Source organism: Emydura macquarii, unplaced genomic scaffold (assembly GCF_026122565.2).
Source record: "Emydura macquarii macquarii isolate MOO-44397 ecotype Brisbane River unplaced genomic scaffold, CSIRO-AGI_Emac_v2 contig_1253, whole genome shotgun sequence".
Taxonomy (NCBI): Eukaryota; Metazoa; Chordata; order Testudines; family Chelidae; genus Emydura; species Emydura macquarii.
The window spans coordinates 18,651,427-18,671,118 of NW_027131390.1; positions in this window are offsets into that span (position 1 = coordinate 18,651,427).

Genomic DNA, 19,692 nt, shown 5'->3' on the forward strand with positions numbered 1-19,692 from the left:
AATACATGCTCTCAAAAGTTCTTTCCTTGAGAGATATTCATCTATAAATTGGAGGTTAGATATTAGTGTTAGTGATTTCATTCATGAATGTAGATAATGAATCTTAAGCCAAAACTACTACTTAAACATTGGAAACCATAATTTTGAATCTCTCTTGTAGTGTGCAAATAAGTGTATGCGATCACTTGTGTTTTTTCAGTAACACTCTGCTGACTTGGACTGTAGAATTAAAATTGAATTATTTTATAGTGGTATTTGCTACTGATTTCTAAATACACTGTTAGCTTTTGAAAATCAGATGTCTTATGAGGGCTAAGGACAGAAATGAGAACATGAGCCCATTAGCAACAAGTGATATGCAGTGGAGCAAGGCTGTAATACTTCATTAAGCATAGTTACTAGTTTAAGTAAAATTGTTCTTAGTTTCCAAGAATCATACAGTTTAACCATCTTTGTAGTTTTATGATTGCCTAAAAGTGGTATGCCTTAATGTTTTAACTTTATGTAATTGTAACAACAGCTTAAAGTGTCTGAGGTTCCCAAAAAGGTACCAGAAACCAGTGTTTCACCTCAATTAAGAATACTTTGAATGTTTCAGATGTTTTAATTATTTATAATGAAATTCCATTTTAAACTCTTACTATGCCAATAGCACTGGGATTTGTTTCTTTTGACTTCAAGCAGTTGACAAGATTGATATTGCTGTGAGTGAGGAACTCTTAAATAGATGAGGCATTTACCACCTTCCACAACAGTTCAGGAAATGAACAATGGTATAACTGTGCTCTGAGTTCTACCCAGTAACTCACTGGCATTAATGAATGACTTTCATGTTATGAATTGTGCAAAACAAATCTGTGGACAATTATTGCCCTGATCCTGCAGCAGGAATTCTCATCTGAGTAAGGGTTGATGGATCAGACCCTAGTGTTATAAGGTAATCTAGTTCATTCCTATATAGTACAAAAATTTATGGGGGTCATTCTTTCCTTTAAATTAAAGTTATATTAAGCTTTAAAAGCCAATATTAATACTTCAATTTTAAATTAAATTGCAAGCTTTATCTATAGGTAAAGTATAGAAGCTTTTCTAGTGAGATGCTCACAATTAGCTAAAGTTAGTCTCTCTTGAATCAATTTATTTAAAAATATATTAATCCTTTTGGTGCCAAGCATTCTAACATGTTAGCATCTGTTGCTTTCTTAAGCTTAAACTTATTTTTTCCAGCATTGGAATTGCAGATAGATGTGCACTGTTTTTTACAGTCACTTTACTGGATGCCCATGACCACTCAGAGTTAAAACACAGCCGTTATCTCTTTTTTTAATGACCACGTGTACATAGATGAATACATTTAAAAGATTCTGGCAGCCTTATGATACATTTTGCTGCTCTCCTCTCCTTAGCTTATAGTGCCATCTTGTGGAAGCTTCTCTTACCCTCCTTCAAAGTTGGGGCAAATATACATCTTTGTCTCCATTATTTATTAGAACTTTAATTTCTTTGCTAGTTAAGTTGGTTTTATTTGAAGGAGCTTCCCTGCTAGAGCTTGTGTTAGGAAAGCTGATGATGATAAAACAAACACAACTGCACATTGTGGACAGCCATCCTTCTGGTGCGTGGGATTAACCGAAGGAATTTTCTTACAGGATTTCTTGTGCAAATCCTTTCACAGATCCCCAGTGTGTACATACTAAAGTACTCAAGAGGTTAAAACATGAGTGCACAATCTTTTGTTATGTAAGAGTGCAGTATATAGTTCTAATCAAACTGCAAATTTGTAGACATTTTTTAAAATGGGTTTTATCCATTAAGTGACAGAACTGTGAAAAGTGACTGGTTTTTATTGGGGTTCTTTTACTTGCACTTTTGTAAAATAAACTGCTTTTTGCAAATATTATTTTGCAGGCAGTTAGCTCATTTATGTTAACTGATCACTTGTCTGGAAAATAGTGTTATTTGACATAGCGTAGTTGCACTGCATGCATAGAAACTACTCATTAAAAGTTTCTTAAGGACTTTCTTTAGAAAGTATTAGTGTGCATGCATAGCAGCTGCACTAACAAGATAGTATACCGATTTTGAAGAAGCCATGATTGGCCATTTTGCCAACTAGCAGATTAATGTATTTCCAACTAATGTTGACACAATGGACGATAATGACTGTCAGCTATCCATGGATTATGCAAATATGTAGTGTCCAAAGGACAATTTCACCAATATAATTTCAGTAAGAAATGTATTTTAAAATGTTTGCCTACACTTTGAGGAAATTCATATTCTAAGCTGCGTTACAGTAACTAAGGTCTAATTTTAAGATGAGAAAAGAAATTTTAGTTTAAGCTGACCATTGGTTTCCATTTGTACCAGTGTGCCTAGATATTCCATGGGTCTTCCAACAGTGTGTGTTCTTAATCAGCTCATATATTGCAATATCAAAGTTCAGCTGGCTGGGTTTAGCTGTTTAGCTGCAGCCTTAACTTTTCTTTTCATAGTTAATTTGAGACCCTTACTATAATTGTAATGTGGTGTTCTGTGTAAGTATCTAGTGTTTCCACTCATCCTCAGTACTGCTGTGGGGATTTGTCACTTGATTAGGGTTATGTGATCAGATGTTGAGTTGATTAGGCACACAGTTGTCATGGAAATGCCTGTGCCAGTTTATCTGAAGGGTTAACTTGGAGCCATGTTAAGGGAACTGAGCAACACATTTAGAAATATTTCAGATTTTCCACCCACAAGAGGCTGCTTTTTTTTTTTTTTTTTTTGGGGGGGGGGGGGGGGGGTTGGTAATGGGAAGGAGACAAGCAAATCTAATGGTAATGTAATTTACTCAAAGCACATTAAATTATGTTGTGTAAAAACTAGTTTGATTCTGTTATACCAGGGCTTCCCAACCTCTTTTGCACCGAGATTTCCTTTTTCTTATAGGCGAATCCATTATTGAACCTTACTTGGTTCCATTATCTGGTTTTGTCACTTAAATTAAAATCCCAAGAGCCCTTCCCTAATCCCGTATCTGTTAGGCTTTGGCTGGGAAGCCCTGTATTAAACTGAGAATGTAACAAGTTTCCTTTTTGTACAGTGCTTTACATCTGTTTATATTGGACTTTAGTACAAAATGGTACTCTAAAAGCTCATAAAACAGTTTGATCATATTTGATAGCTAACATTTAGGAGGAGTTTGTTTCTTATGTAAGATGTCATAATGCAAATTTAAATAGACTCAATAAAATGCATGAAGTGATAATTTTGTGCTCGATCATCACTCCTGGTGGGGGTGGGGGAGAGTGTTCATTCTGTAGTGGGAATATCATAAAGGAGACTACAGGAGTTAATAGTTCATGATAAATGTGATGGGAATTTTACTTATTTATTTTGCATTCTTTCCTCTTTCTTGAAGGAGAGAGCAGGAAAGGAATGAATTTGTCTGCCTCTTTGTATACTTAACTGAAGGAATAAATCTCACTACATACCAGAGTTCACTAAATCAGTTGGTGCATAGCATACAATACAAGGACATAGTTTTAAATAATCTTTCAAAATAGTAGCTGTGATTTATTGGTGCTATTCAATAACTGAAATCAGTGACCTGGCCTCAGCGCTAAAAGTCAAATTAGAAACATGCAGAGGGCCATAGAAACACTGTGCCAAGTTTGCATAAATTCACGTATGGCCAGAGGCTTCCTTTTAAAATTAATCTTTGACCCGTGTGCAGTGTTCCACATGAATGAGTAGGAAACTAAATACCGTTTGGAGGATGTCGGAGACTGTCAGTGCTTCCCTGTGCATGCTCTATGAGTAGGAAGCCATGACCAATCCTTGACAAAAGGAATGCCTTGAAACAAAGGGTGGGGGTCCAATTGAATTTATTATGAGAGCGTTCGACAAGATAAAAATTGGATGTAACAAGGAGTGGGAGAATACTGATAGGATTGTGTAGGATAATTTGAAGGCTTACATAGGTATGTACGTTATAAGAAGAGCCATGTCTGTGGAAGGAAAGATGGATTAACTGTGTTGGGCAATTTCCCTAACCCCTTTGTGCAGATCTGTATTGATAAAGCAGTGTCTTGTGTCAGAAATGAACAATATTCAGTTCAGTTTGGACAGAGTGGCACCCTTAAAAATTGTAGTGTCCTCTGTGTGAAGAATCAGCACTCTTTAAGGATGATTTTTTTTATCTATTTAATTAGCATTGTTTATTCTTGTTGCATCGTTTACTCTGATTTGTAGAGCCCGGCTCAAGTACAAAATTTGTATCCACATCCGATCCACAAACATGGTCTGTGGATATCCGTGGATTTGCAGGGCTCTATTGTGATAGCAAGGGGAAGTCTGCCTTACTCCTGCTGCTGCACTGTAACTATTGTATAAATAGAGCACAGACTTCATTTTCTAACCTGCCTTTTTATTACCAGTGCCAAATTCTTAAAGAAAAATACCCCCTTATTCTAACTTCTATCTATCTTAAGGTTTTATACGAGCACCCATCACTTCCAAGCACTTTCCATGTAAAATCAATAGCAATAGTGACTTCCTGAAGTCTTTGGCTTGCCTCACTTTTGGGGGTTAAGAACTCTGCTTGGGCTATTATTATTTGCGGGTTTTTTTTTTGGTTGATTTGTTATAAGTTCTTTAAGTTTTTATTAGGAGGGTGAGTTTTGAGAGGATGGAATTGTCTGTTGCAAGTGATGTACTTGCTATGGTGGAAAGAGAGGATTTGCAGCCTTTTCTAAAGGATGGTTTAGTTCTGGATCTGTCTAATCTCTGTCTAGTCAGATCTCCTTGCCCTAGTGTGCTTTATCCCCAGCTCTCATACGCTTCATCTTGAGTTTTGTGATTTTGTGTTGTCCTAGAGGGACACAACTATTTCAGTTGTTCATAGTTTGAAATTTGATCTTTAATATTGCTGGGCCTTGATCCATTAATTTCTGTGATTTTAATCTAGTACAATGAGCTCCTGCTCAATCTTTTTCTGTTCCAGAACTTTCCTCCCATCTAGCTGCCCCTGCAACCTCAGGCTAGGGTGGGTATATGACCCCCAGTTTGAGCAATCCTGACCTATTATCTAAGAATCCCTTTCTGTCTTAAACTGCCTCAAAAAAACCTTACCCACCAAACTCATTTTCCAGTCTTGTCACCGCATTAAATTTGAGCTCTTTTTTCTGGCCTACAAACCCTTATATAATTTACCCCCTTCCTGTCTCTGTTCAGGCCCATGATCTTCAGCTTTGTATTGTTCTTCTACACTCGCCTTCAGGCTTCTTTCCACATGGTCCTGTATCCCTTGCAGTCTAGGTCCTGCAGTGAAGGAATGAGCATAAATATCTAGAGGCGAATGTCTCCCTGCTCCTCTGTGCCAGATATGATCAGCTCAGAAAGGGTGCAATTGCTATTCATCTCTTGTGGCTGAAGCTACACTTCAGTGTCTCTCTCTACCGTGAATTCCAGCATCTTTGCAAAAGTGGCATGAAAATGTACCTCCCTGGTATGTATTCTGGCTACCTTATTGTCAATGGGGCAGGGGAAATGGGAGAGTGCTATCATGCTGCAGGAGTTGTGAATGCTGGGAAAGTGCTGTTGTGGCTCTGTACTTTCTCATCAGTGTAGAGCAGAAGGAAGGAAGTTGCTCATAGGTTTGCTGGGTGCTTAAACGAGAACACTTCTGTGAACTTGGAAAGATGACTTAAGTTCTTGAAGCTGTTAACCCCTGCAGCAGAACTGTAACTTGCTCCAAAATGAAGCTCTATAAGCAATGTTTTCCTGTAACTTCTGATGCAGGGCTCTGTAGAAGTGCTCATCTGCTAAAAGGGGTTTTGACTTCTCATGAGGGACAGTGCAAGACATTCAATCCTGACCTCTACTTCAGGGAGCAACAGACTGTCTATGTAGGCAGTGACCTCTCATCTCTCTGTGCAAATGGATGAGAAAAATCTCTTCTAATAGCAACATGACTTTTGCATTTATACATAGAAGCAGAACCAGACTTTCAGGCATGGAGATAGGCACAGGGAAAAGTATGAATCTATTGGTCAAGAGTTCCCAGATTTTTTTCAAGGTGGGAATCAAACATTTGAAGAGATCTGTCTCCCTCCCCTTTCAAATCATGTAACATGCCTTTGGCAAGTCCATAAGCACATAGAAAAGTCCATAGGAGGGAACTATTTAATGTACTTTTGGTTTTTAATGCCATTAATAATTGGAAACAAAGATAAGCGAACACCCTGTCACTAGGAAGCTCTCACTCAACCAATTGCAAGGGCTCTGCGGACACAGGTGGGAAACTGCAGTATGGAAGCTAAAATCAGGGTGGACTTGCCATGGGGTAGGTGGACACTAATAGTGGCAGAGCATGGCTTTTAAGTACAGCAGCCTCCTACCACTTTGCTTTCCAATCTGTCTTGAGGGAGAATCCGTAATTTGCCACTTGCAGGAGAAGACGCTAAATGTACCATCGCACACAATCATACCTGGGGGGTTAAATAAGTTATCTGAGCAGCTTTTTTCCATCTAACTTACAGGAATCTAGAAGCAAAACTGCTACCTTCCATACGTTAAATTCTAGAGTGAAAACACTTCAGATTCTTACCAAACTTAAACTGAAGGGAGCACGGTTTTAAAGGCTAATGGCATTCTAACACTAAAACATCTGTTGCATTCAATATATGCAGTATTGCCACCCTTAGGCATGCAAAAAATTGAATCATGGTCTGGAAAAAAACCATGAGACTGGCTTAAAAATCATTCAATTGCGGTGTTTTTGTTTTGTGTTGGAGTCTTCGGTACAGTTGGGTTATGGTTTCAAACTTTTCTCCATAGCCATGAGGGCTAGGAACTGACCTCTCATCTTTTTTTCAAAAGGTTTGAATTTCTCACATAAGCACATGCTTCCAGGAGCTGGGACTTTAAGAAAAACATCAAATACCATGAGACTCGTGATAAAATTTCAAGAGTTGGCAATGCTCTGTCTGAAGCAGTTCTACAGTGGTATTGGAAGTAATGATTATTAATTGTATAACAAGTGTTATTGCAAATGTCAGCCATTAGGGGGATGTCTTGTGCAACTATAAAAGAGATGTCAGTATAATTTATTACCGATGTTGAACACCCACTGACTTTGAAATGTAGATATTTTTTAATGCCTGAGGACAAAGTTTCAGAAACTGTTTTTCCGGCCAGCATTTTGAGATCTCAAATAGCCAAACTTGGATCCTTCTAATGTCCCATTGCAACATAGGCACTTTATAAATACTTACTTGAATTTTAAAAATGTTTCTGGATTGTCAAATATGAACTAAATCGAGCAAAGAGGCTGTAGTGTGAAACCTTTAAACAAGCAAGCATTTCCAGCACTACACATCCTGTTCTCAGTTAGTTTAATGAGTGGATTCATGGGCTTTGAGTGTGTTGTTTGAGCAATCTAGATCTGAATATTTTGGCTTCTGTACTGTGCTACATGAAATGTTGTAAAGAAAAAAGTGCCCTTGTTTAGGTTGATATTTGGACCCTGGAGCAGGATTAATTCTGGTGGTTTATTGTCTGCTTATGAAAGCCTTCTATTTCTCTGAACCCTAACAAAACAAAACCAGCATCATCTCAGCTGAAGGGTTCTGGATAGAAAGCAAGATGCAATATAGTACTTACATGAAAAAATTCATATTTGATCTGTCTACAAATCAAAACCTCTGCTATGAGACTGAGTGACATCCTCAAAGGCACCTAACCCAGTTAAGTGTCAAAGTCCTGCTGAAACTCAAGCTACTGAAGGAGCAGAAGTTACTTCCTGACCCTAAGCTAGGATGTATGCCAAGACCCCTGTTGGTGGTAATAGGACATCTGAGTGTTTTAGGGACACTGGAGTGACTCCGTATTCCTGCTACTGAACATAAGTGCTACCTAACAAAGTTGGATGAATGGCAATTCACTGGCAATTAAATTTAATGTTGACAAATGTAAGGGGAGTGTCCACTGGAAGGGTCAGGAATAGTGAGTGAGTCTCCTGTACCCCATCCGTGTGCTACATTTGGCCATATGGAAATACAATTAGCTTAAGTTGCTGTAGTATGTTACTAAGGCCAAGAGTTTAGTCTGACTCAAGCCAGGACTCGGCATTTACATGGAGAATGACACGAGCTACAGTTACAATAGTAATGTGTTGGGAGGGACAGAAATCCTTGTGCGGCGGGATTCTATAACCCCCTTCAGCAAAGTTATTTGTCTGTCTTCTGAAGGAGCTGGTCCTGGACTAGAAGGACTACTGGTCTAATCCAGTATGGCTATTCCTGTTAGACCCACAGGACAAGAAATTAGTCCAAGCATGGAGGGGTGCGGGGAGTGGGGAGAAGAAAAGAAGAGGACAGGAGCAGTGAGAGGAGAGGATGTAGGGGGCATAAATTACAAGATAAAGGTGCATGTTCTGTTATGGCTGAAGCATTTAGTAACGGCCACTGGAAAAGGCAGACTTCTGGACTAGATGGACCAAGGGTGTGAGATGATATAGCAGTTCCTTTGTAGGACGATGAACTGTGTAGAGCAGGAGTCCCCAAACTTTCAGCTTCTAGGGCTACACCACTCAGTCTTGCTTTTATGGTGGGCCGGAGGGGCTGGGCCCACATCATGTGGGAGAGGAGTGGGGGAGAAGGGGTAGGGCTGGGAGGGGGGAGTGGCTGCCGCATGGCACTGCTCGGGGCCAGAAGTGGCTCCTGGCCAGCCCACTGGGCCTGCATCACGTGGGCGGGGGTGGGGGTGTGGTCAGGAGCAGTGCACTGGGCCCATGTGGGAGAAGAGGTGGGGCCGGAAGGGGGGAGTGGGCCTGTCAGAATGTGTCAGTGTGCTGGATGTGGCCCGTGGGCCGTAGTTTGGTGACCCATGGTGTAGAGTTAGGGGAAATGAGAGGTGCTTCCTCGAGGCTTTAACTGGGATATAGAGGGAGATTGGGGGAAAGCAGAAAAACATGTATTTCAGTCTTTTGAACTATATTAATTTGACAGGAACACTTCAACAAGAACACTTGCAGCCAGAATGCTGGTAGTAATGAGGCTGTGCTAAGCTGTGCAATTCTTTGCGAGCTTTCAGGGGGAGTGAGTCAGGGCTGGAGCCAAGCTGCCTCTGAGGCTCAGCAGCCTCCCCTGTGGTTGGAAGCAGTGATGGGATTCTGCAGAGCTGGCCACATCTGTGCCAGCTGAGAGGACCCAGCCCACCCGTAGCCACGTGACTAGCCAAGGTGGTGATGAAGCCAAGGCACTAAACTAAGAAACCTCCATTCACTTTGCCTCAATGAATGACGATGGTATGTGCAGCTATAGCGACATTTGCTACCCCTGCCCCAGGGATTTGTTTATATCAGATTAGGGGCAGGAAGAGCTAGAAAGATAAAAATCTGCTGCTCAGACGTGGGTGATGTAAAAGAAGCCTGTTAGAACAGCATTTTGAGCTTACGGTGACTAAATGAGGGCGGAGCATGAGCGGGAGGGCTGAGAACACCCCGCGTATCAGTTAGGAGGAGGGGAAGGTTATGAAAGTGAGGCAAAAATGAGTGTCCCTTCACCAAGGGGGGAGCAAACACGGCTGGGCCTGATGAGAGAGACTCGATGCTGTCTCTTGAACAAAAAGCAAATGTCCTGAGGCCTCATTCACTATAAAACTCCACTGTAAATTAAACTGAACTAGAGCCACAATTGATTCATCTCAACACACCCCAAACACAAACTTTTAGGGCAGCCCCCTTTTCCCTCAACAAACTTCTCTCATGCCTGCTTCCCAGACAGGTTCTTTAGACTGTCCCAGCCTGCACCCTGAGCTCTTCCTCAGAGCTCGCTGTCCTCTGTTTGATGCTTGTCTTCTGCCCAAAGACCCACGAATGAGCTGCCCTCCCAACTCTCACTGCATTCCCCAGGCTCATGCTCCACAACTAAGTTCTTGATTTTCTTGCTAAGAGAGGCAGCCCAGTCCAGCCAGAATGGGCCTTGTCCTCTGGAGTAGCTCAAGGCCAGGCCTCAGCTCTCTCTTCCCTACCATGCTCATCTCCTACCATCACTGCATTTTTCAATGGACCTTTTTGCTCGTTTGAATTCCAGGGGCGTGAGCCTTCACTGTGTTGCATGTGTTGTCGTTTCTAACCTGTGTAAAGTGGTGGTGTGTTGTGTTTTTAAAAGCACATCAAAAAGACAGCTAACACAACGAAGCGGTGTGCGGCCGCGGGGCAGGGAGCACAAAGGAACATTGAGATGACTATGAGCAGGACAGTGCGCTGCAGTGGCAGTGCACAGATCTTTGCTTTCTGTTCCCAGAGCAAGGTGCAATTCATTGACCTTGCCTGCATTAACGAAGCAACAGAATGTGGCAGGCATTAAATAACTACATCTAATAAAAACCTCATGTTTCCCCTTGCAGGAAAGAAGTACTAAAGAGCGACGCTGATGTGACACATGCTAGCTACGTCACTGAACTTATGTCTGGAAGGGAATTGGATGTTACTGTAACAATCCTTCCAAGCCATCAGACCTGATCAATATATAGATGGCAGACCTTACAGAGCATGGCACTGCAGGGGACTGTGTTGGGCAGCAAATAGGTGGTGCAGTCATTTCTTAATGGATACCCCAGCACGTGGCCTGGGGGTGGAGGGTGGGGCCTGATGGAGATGCATCTTTTAAAGGAGCCATCTAAGAACATTAAAAACTGCATGGTGTGGCCATCAGAGCGTACTGTGCTCACTGATGCAAGAGGGATGTTCGGTTGGTTGTCACGTGGAGGCTGCAACTGGTATGAATGTGCTAAGCTGTACTGTGAGTCTGTAGGTGGCATGCTTATGTAGATGGGAAATATACTAAGGGACCCTTGCTTGTGCCAGGGCCGTGCCCATCTTCTCATATGTCAGCCAGGTGGTACTTTGGGTAGACGCTGTCATGCACAGTTCAGCTCAATCCCCTGGCAATGCACAAGAACTGAAGCAGAATGACAGTACAGAAGGTCACCAATGCTGAAGGAATGCCTTGCCTGCTGGGCTGGTCACCCACTGGCAATGATGGCATCTGTTCAGTCCTGCATTCCTTGCTCCGAGGTGGGCCATGATACATTTTTTCCAGCCTCAGCCAAGCATTTAACAGTACAAGGGTTTTGGGGGGGGGGGTTGTTTTTTTTTTTTTTTTTGGGTTAACCAACTCACCAGGCACGTGACTGTTTTGGAAACTGTGTGCATGCATCTCTAGCGCTGCAGCATGCAAAGGAAAAGTGCGATGAAATGTGGAGCCTGGGTCCCTTGACCAGTGTCCCGTTAAAGGGTGTCTGGCTTTGCATATTTAATGCTACATATGGATCAGCGGAAAGCTAAAATACCAGGGTACTTTTGCAGAGAGCTTTAATGTGTTCAGTGCCACTGAAGAGGGTTGTTATCCCACATGTTCTTTGCACTAGCAGGACCAGTTCTTAGTGTGTAACAGCAAGGGAGCGCCTCCCCAGGCGTGCCAATATCTGCATGTTTTGCCTGCAAATGTCGTTTCTGGGGTCTGGAGTGATGACAGTCACGCCTCGACTTAGGGCTGTAGGAGAGGAGGACAGCTGAGGCATGGCCTAGTTGGGGCACAGGCCAAAACGACATGCTGCCAAACATAGGCCTCTGTAGCCATGCATCCTACCAGTGCAGCTTCCTGGCATACACCTGCTACTCAATCACCCTCCTCCCCAGGAAAGCTGGTTTTCCCCTTACTTCTGACCATAACTTAGCCTGGATATCAAGTAAGAAAGGCCACAGCGATGGAGCAAGTGGGTGGGAGACTGGCCATTAAGAAGAAGGCTGGTGCTGATACCAGTCAGATGGGCGATACGGACAGTAGAATGACTGGACCCAAACGGGCGAGGAATGTGGGTGAAGCCAAACAGCAACAATTAAGCTGGTTGTGCACCGATGCAAGGAGCGTGTGTAACAAAATGGTGGCACTAGACCAACTGGTGCAGGCAGTGAAACCAGATGTGAAAGGGATAACAGAAACATGGTGGACTAGTAGTAATGACTGGCGTATGTGCTGGACAGGAAAGACAGAAATGAAGGCAAAGGTCATGGAGTAGCAGTGGATATTAATGATGAGGTAGACTAAAGAAATTAGACGTGATGGAAAAGACAGAGAGCAGGTCTACACTAGGAGAACGCCCTAGGTGTAGTGGTGGATCACAGACTGACTATGAGCTGCCAGTCTGATGTGGACATGAAAAAGGCTAATGCTGTCCTAGGATGCAGCATGCGATGCAGTTCCACTAGAGACAGGGATGTACTAGTACCAGTATACAAGGCATTGGTATAATTAATTGAAATTAGATGAAGGATTCTACCCATCAAAGTTCTGGAACAGCCTTCCAGTGGGAGAACAAACAGGCTTCAGAACTGAGCTTGCTAAATGTATTGAGGGACTAGTATGATGAGCTTGGGTACAGTGGCATGTAGCCAATCTGTGACTGCTAGCAGCAAATATCTCCAGCAGCAGGTGCCGGGATGCTAGATTGGGGGAAAGCTCTGAGTTAGTGCAGAGAAGTTTTCCCCAGGTGTCTGGCTGGTGGGTCTTGCTCAGTGTTTAACTGAGTGCTATAGTTGGGGTAGGGAAGGAATTTCCCCCCCCCTCCACCGATTGGCAGAGACCCTGGGGGTTTTCACCTTCTGCTGCAGCATGGGTCACTTACAGCTGTAAAGGGTGGATTCTTTGTAACTTGCAGTCTTTGAGGACGTCAGTAACTCAGCCAGCAGTTAGGGGGGCTATTATGGGAGTAGATGGGTGAGGTTCTGTGGCTTGCAATGTGCCGGAGGTCAGACTAGCTGATCATGATGGTCCTGGCAGACCTTAAAGACTACGCATCAAACACCTGGCAAAACCCCAAGCCAGCCATTTAAGCTATACCTTTTATTCCCTTTCATGAATAACTTTGAGTTTTCCACAAAGGGCTTATCTAGCTCCAAATACCATGTAATTCCGGAACAAATGCTATCATGTGCTGTGGTTCCTCATACCATGCAGAGGCATTGGGTTGGGCCTAGTCTAGAAGTGAGTAATCTGTGTACAACAATATCTGTGTTCACTGGTAGCAAATGTGTCATCGCATATACAATGCCGCTTGGCCAATATGCCTTGAGGGCACAATCAGGCCCAAATAATCAGACACATTCCTGATGACTGTGCAGCCCAATCGAGCCATTTGGACAATAGCGATACGGTTTTGGGTAGCTTGACCTACCTGGCAACAGTTCCTAGGCAGGGTTGAAATCTGGCCTTCCCCCAAAGAGGCAGATGGCTGTTTGAATAAGGATATGATTTAGTCACCGATTCTGTGACTTTACTGGCCCTCCATGATTTCTTTGGTTTCAGCTGTCAGTGGCCGGGGCTGGCGTTATGTATACCCTTCCCCTCGAGCAACTGTGGCCAGAGCTGTGTGCCCCCACCCACTCCCTTATCCCCGGCTGTTTAGGACTTAAATAACCCATAGTTCAAAGTTCGTGCAACACACAGATTAAATGGCGGCACAAATTGGCATCCAGAGCAGGTAATGTGCCATTGTGTTAGCTGAGAGCAGAGGGGCAATTACTTTGTTCAGTGACAACAGTGTGTGTGGCAATTCCTATCAGAGGGGCAGCTTAGGGCAATTGCTATGGTGCTAGCCAGACCCCCTGGGGGCTGTTTCTTGCTCTGCCACAGGTGCTCAGCATTGCACGATATAACTAACTTAGGCGCCCTGGCTAGGCAGTGCAGCTGGCGGACTTCACAGCCCAGCGTTAGGTGCCCAACTCCTCAGGCAGTGTCTTAGGAACATTAGGGCACTAAGAAAGGCATTTGCAGAGGCTTGCGACCTGAGTGGGCAGCTGCTTAACATAGCCAGGCATGAAATGTGAAGGAAAGGTGGACAGGGAACGTAGGGCCTAGCACCACAACAGTATTTAACGCCCATTGAGCTGGGCCATTGACACCCACCTGATAAATTAGCGGAAAGGGCCTATACCTGGTCAGCTGTGAAGCTGCTCCTGCAGTTTTGCTCCTAAAGCAGGTCTCCCTTTCTCGGGAGGAAAAAAAACAAAACCAAATCCCAAAGCACAAGACCTTTACTTTCTCTCTCTCTCTCGCTCTCTCCCCCCCCCCCCCCCCAATTGTTTATAGCCACAGCACTTAGTTGGGATTGGGAGACCTGTTTTTACAGCCTGGCTCGCTCTGATTTGGAGCAGACACATATACCTTGTTCAGCTGTGTGCCTTAATTCCATGGTATTGAGTAGTCGGGGCGTGGGGAGGGACGGGAGGCGCTCAACTGCTATGCTTGACATTGTTCTATTTTTGTATTAAGCTTTCGGCACAGGAACAAGACAAAGCAGGAGACTGATGCTATAGCCAGGTGGTCAGGGCTGTGCGGCAGGTCTCATCAAGCACCTGTGCTAATTACCATTTAATTATTTCAACATCATGGCATCACGTCAACGCGTGACTGAGCAAGCCCAGGCACTCACGTTGGTCGGGGGAGGGACACAATCCAATGGCCTTACGCCAAATCAGCCGGCCTGGTGCCTCCCACATCCCTGCTACATGCCCCAATCACTGCGCTACTGGCTGTTCTAGGCCCCCCTAGTTCCATTGCCCTTCAATGAGGCTTAGGGCCACGTTTTAACAGGTGTTTAGGCATTGTTCTGCTCTGGCTTACAATGCCTAGATGATTTAGGAACCAAAGGCTCTATGGTGCTGTGCCCACCCCAGCAGTGGTGAGGCTAGCTACACTGAAGTGTGGGAGGTGCTGTTATTAAGGCCTTTAGACGGATAGCCCCGTCAAGGAAAAAGCTGGCTCTAAGTGTACAGGGGTCAAACCTAAGCCCTTAGTGCAGCAATAACGGTAATACTTCAGGAGCCTGTTCCATCTCAGGCGGGCAAAGCGCTTTCTAGTGTGAGTTGGTGAATCCTTCCAAAACACCCCTCATTCTGTAAACAGGCTCCTACTCTTCAGTCGTTACTGCTGTCCGCTCAGACTACCTCTTTGCTTAGACTATGGGAGGGTGTAGATGTTGCCTTATCAAGGCCTCTGTCGACTCTGCTTCAGGCTAAGTAATAGTGTAAGCACTGGCTGTCACGGTTGCGGTGCATTACCAGCACTAGTATTTTTGTTACTGTTTTATCTGCATTGGGCCAGGACCCTGAGCCGGGGTATGTTCCGAGATGAGCTGAAAAGAAAGGATTATGAATTACCTTTTTCAGGCGCTAGTTTTGATGATTGATGTTATTACACTGCCACAGACATCTCACCTTGTCTTTACTTCTTCAGGGCCTGTGCTGTTCACTGCTGGACTTTAATGAGGGCAAACTGTGGGCTAGTGGCCAGATGTGTAATCCCCTGCAGTGTGAATGGGCAGCACTGGAGCAACCGTTTGTCTATGTATGTATCCTTACAAGGGGAACACAGATCAATGCCTGTATGAGGATGCCCAGGAAGGTACCAAAGCAATGTTATAGGTGTATGTGGTGGATTAAATTTTCAGGGAGAGAGAGAAGTTACAGCCACAAAAATGTGTCTGGAGATACGGCACCTAGGAAAAAAACCTCATAGTTGTCTGCCACAGAGGCGTTAACTGTGCAAAAAATGGGGCATTAAAATATACAAGAACCCAGCTTGTGGCTACCTTTTCTTTCCCTGCAGCCTCGATAGTGATCGCCAAAGTAAGAGGACAGTTCTTATTAAGTGAAATGACAATGTGCACGCTGTTTCCATTCGCAGAAATTAAAAACAGAATGAACCAGTTAGGGCATCTGTCTTTCTCCCCCGTTCCCCACACCTGCACACGATGAAGTCCCAGGTGAAGTCAGTGCCTATAGACTTCCTACATTAGTTATGAATGTAAAAAAATTGCTTGAGCCCCAGCACCTAATTGTTTGAGCCCTGGCACCTCTTTCTGTACAAATTAAGCACTGGGTGAAGTCTCATTTTAATGGTATTATCAATGAGACTCCTTTTAAAGCTACATTTACCACTCCCTCCTGCCTGCAACTTCTCTTGATTTATGGATTTGCAAAAACTAACCCCACACGGGAGGGTTTTCATGGGTGCCTCATACAAAAATGACCAGTCTGAGCTCTCGAAAACATTGTAACGAAGATTTCCATTAGTGCTAAGAAGCTGTGTACCAGCTCTCAGCTGCTGCCAATTAAAAACACAGGACCCAGCAGAATAATTACAATGTTTTGTATTTATTTTCCTTTAAATTTGTATGATGCCTGAAGTTAATTTTGAATGTTCTGCTGTTGCTGTAACAGACCCCTACAGCTTCTACTATGTTTAATCACTCAATCCCCAAGAAAAACCCATTATAGAATTCACTCTGATTTGTGGCAGAAGGTAATTCAGACACACTCTGAGACCCCTACCCAACACAATAGGGGCAGCCCTTGGGAGTATTACTATATGTCAAGTTAATGCCAACAGGAAAGAAAAAGAACACTGTACCACAGGTAGCAGCAAGATGGGACATGTCACTACGTGGTGTTTTGAAATTACAGGAGTGGCACTTGCACTTCCTTAATTCCTCAGACCTATCCAGAAACACCGTGGGTGTGTTGCTACAGCATTTCCACAGAACTCTAACTGGTAACATGAGCTTTCTTATCATAATTTTGGCTTCTTCTAGGATTCTCTCCCGCCGCCCCCTTGTCAGACTTGCCCGATTCTTGGTCATTCTGTTGACAGACGTTTAGCTGTCCCGAAGTTAAAGCTGTGGCAGGAGGAAACGTTAACATGGCCACAATCCCATGTACATTGCTCCATTCCCTTCTCACGCCACCACCTTGGAATTTTCCACATGGTACATGCAAGCGGACTTGCTGTCATGCCCGCAGGGGGAGCTGGTGGTATGCCATGGATGGGGGCGGGAGGAAGGACTTCTCATATCTTGCCCTCCGGCTCATTGGTGGAAGTGGCAGGGTGCACAGCAGTAATGGCCAGGCTAGTGGCTCTTACCCAGCTTGACTTTTGCAAAAATTTTCGCTCCTCTTCCCATTGCCTCTCTCCACTTTTCATCAATGATTTAGCAGGCAAAGCATGAAGCAGAGTCTTTAGCTATTAGTGCAGGATGCCTGCAGTCTGTCAGCTCTGCCGTGGATGTAGTGAGTGAGACTGAGCCATGTTTTTAAAAGACCCCATTCTTCCTCGAGTGCTTGCTCATGTCCATTCCACTATAGGTGTGTACACACCTCCATGCATGGCCACCAGAACCTTCTTCCCCCTAGCAGATCCTGTAGGGCTGGCTCTGGCGCCCCCCAGAGTCCTGCGCACACGAGGCGCTGCCGGCCCCACGCCCCCTCAGTTCCTTCTGTCCGCCCGTGGCGGTTGCTGGAACTGCCTTTGCTTGCATCGCAAGTGCTTCATTCCCCATTGTTTGAACTATCGTTGTTGTTAAGCAACTGTTAACAGTAGTAGTTAGTTACCTAGGATAGTCCTGGCTGGGACTTAGTGGAGACCGGGATATGCCCCGGTCACCAGGCTTCAAACCGTGTGCCTCCTGCGGGAAGGCTTTCCCGCTCAGCGACCCCCACAACAGCTGCCTGAAGTGCCGGGGGGAAGCCCATCACAAGGAGAAGTGCAAGACCTGTAAGGCTTTCAAAGCCAGGACTCAGAAGGACAGAGAAATCCGTTTGAAAGCCTTGCTCCTGGAGACAGCGCTTTGTCTGACCTCCAAGTCAGCCAACTCTGTCTCGGTACTGAGCGTGGGGTCGGTACAGAGTGCATTGTCAGCATCGGCCACGACTCAGCACTGCGCATCATGTCCGGTACCGAAGAAGAAGAAGCAGCAGAAGCAGTGCTCGGAACGTGGTCACTCCCCCGCACTGTCCAAGCGGGTGGGGTCGAGCACCAAACCACACCAGGACCGGACCATGGACAGCCGCTCGCCGGAGGCAGTCTCTCTGATCAAGGAGCCACCCCTGACTCCGAAAAGGGGAGGAGCCCCTGTGCACCTGCCAGCACCGACACCGGAGGCCTTTCAGGCGGCAAGAGCCTTGTTGGCCTTGCCTCCGCCCCGACCTCCACTGAAGGAGAAGGGGCTGGTGTCGCAAGGGAAACCCGTGCTGGGACCCTCTGAATGGCTCAAGAGATCTCCAGTGCGGGGAGGGGCTGGCCGGTTGCCTAGAGTGGAGCAACACCACTCCCCTAGAAGTTGTTCCAGGTCACCGTCATCGGCCTGGCCTGCATCAAGGCGGGAAATGGAGTCGCCCTCCCGGTCTCAATCCCCAGCATGGGGAGAAGTCCACTCCAGGAGACGGCACCGGTCACGGTCACCCGCTGGGCGCTGCTCCGCAGATGTATCCTGCTGTTCCTGCTCTCCAGCACCGGGGAGGTTGCCCGCACCGAGGCGGCGTTGAACCCAGTCACCGAAGGCCGACTCGGCACCGAGAGGCAAGTCGCGCCACAAGTCCTCGGTACTGAGACGACGCTCTGGGACATCCAGCTCCTCGGAGCACGGTTCCATGCACCAGCACCGGTCGCGGTGTCGACGTTGTAGCTGATCGTCGTCGAGGTCAGCAACGTCGAGAGGACGCTCTCCGGAGCGATGGTGCACCCGTGGATTGGGGCACCACTCCCCCCAGGCTTGGTACCGCACAGCGGGAGCCTCTGAGACAGCCCCACCGTGGTCTTCTGATTGTGTCCTCCTGGGGGGTAGTCACAAGGTGAGTCACCGTCGACAAAAGGTGCCAGAGCCCCAGGTGCATGTAGCCCCCAGATGGCTTCAAGGGAGTGGCCATCCCAATGGCCAGATTGGGGCTCCTGGGATTTTCCGGTGGGACCGGGAACACAGTCCATCAAGTCCTTGGGTGCTCTGTCAGTGCCATCGGTACCGGGGAAAGTCCACCACTCACGCTTGGAGGACCATTTGGACCCACAGGAAGGGACCTCTTTGGGGACTGCTCATCGGTGGGAAGGGGTGCCATCTCCCGCTGTGCCCCTCCAATCCTCCTCCTCCTCCTCACCGGACGAAGCAGTCTCCCAGGATCACTCAGTGCCGCTGGATGATTTCAGAGTGCGCCAGGAGCTGCTGAAGAGGGTGGCCTCCAACGTGGGGCTGGAGGTGGAGGAGCTAAGAGAGGTGGCAGACAGCCTGTTTAATGTCCTAGCAGCAGCTGCCCTCCCTGTCCAGGAAGGGATGCTCAAAATAGTGAAGGCCCCCTGGCAAACTCCCTCTTCCGTCGTCACGACATCTGAAGGGGCCGAGAAGAAATATTATGTCCCAGCCGAAGGGTTTGTACCTGTTCACCCACCCCTGCCCTGGGAGTCTGGTGGTGGACGCTGCCAACCAGAGGAATTGGCAGGGGTTGCCGGGCTCTACTCCAAAAAACAAGGACAAAAAAAACTGGCCTTGTTTGGGAGAAAGATTTATTCCACGGCAAGCCTACAGTTTCGGCTTGCCAATCAGCAGGCTCTCCTGGGCAGGTATAATTTTAACCTTTGGGACTCCCTGAGATGCTTTGCTGATGCTCTGCCCCAGGACCAGGCGCTGGACTTTAATACAGTCATGGAAGAGGGTACCACAGTGGCTAGAGCAGGCGTCCTCGGATGTGGCTGACTCGGCGGGCAGAGCCATACCCTCCACCATCGGCATGCGCAGATGTTCGTGGCTCCAATCCTCCGGGCTGTCCCAAGAGGGCCAGCAGTCCATCCAGGACCTTTCCTTTGATGGGTCAGCCTT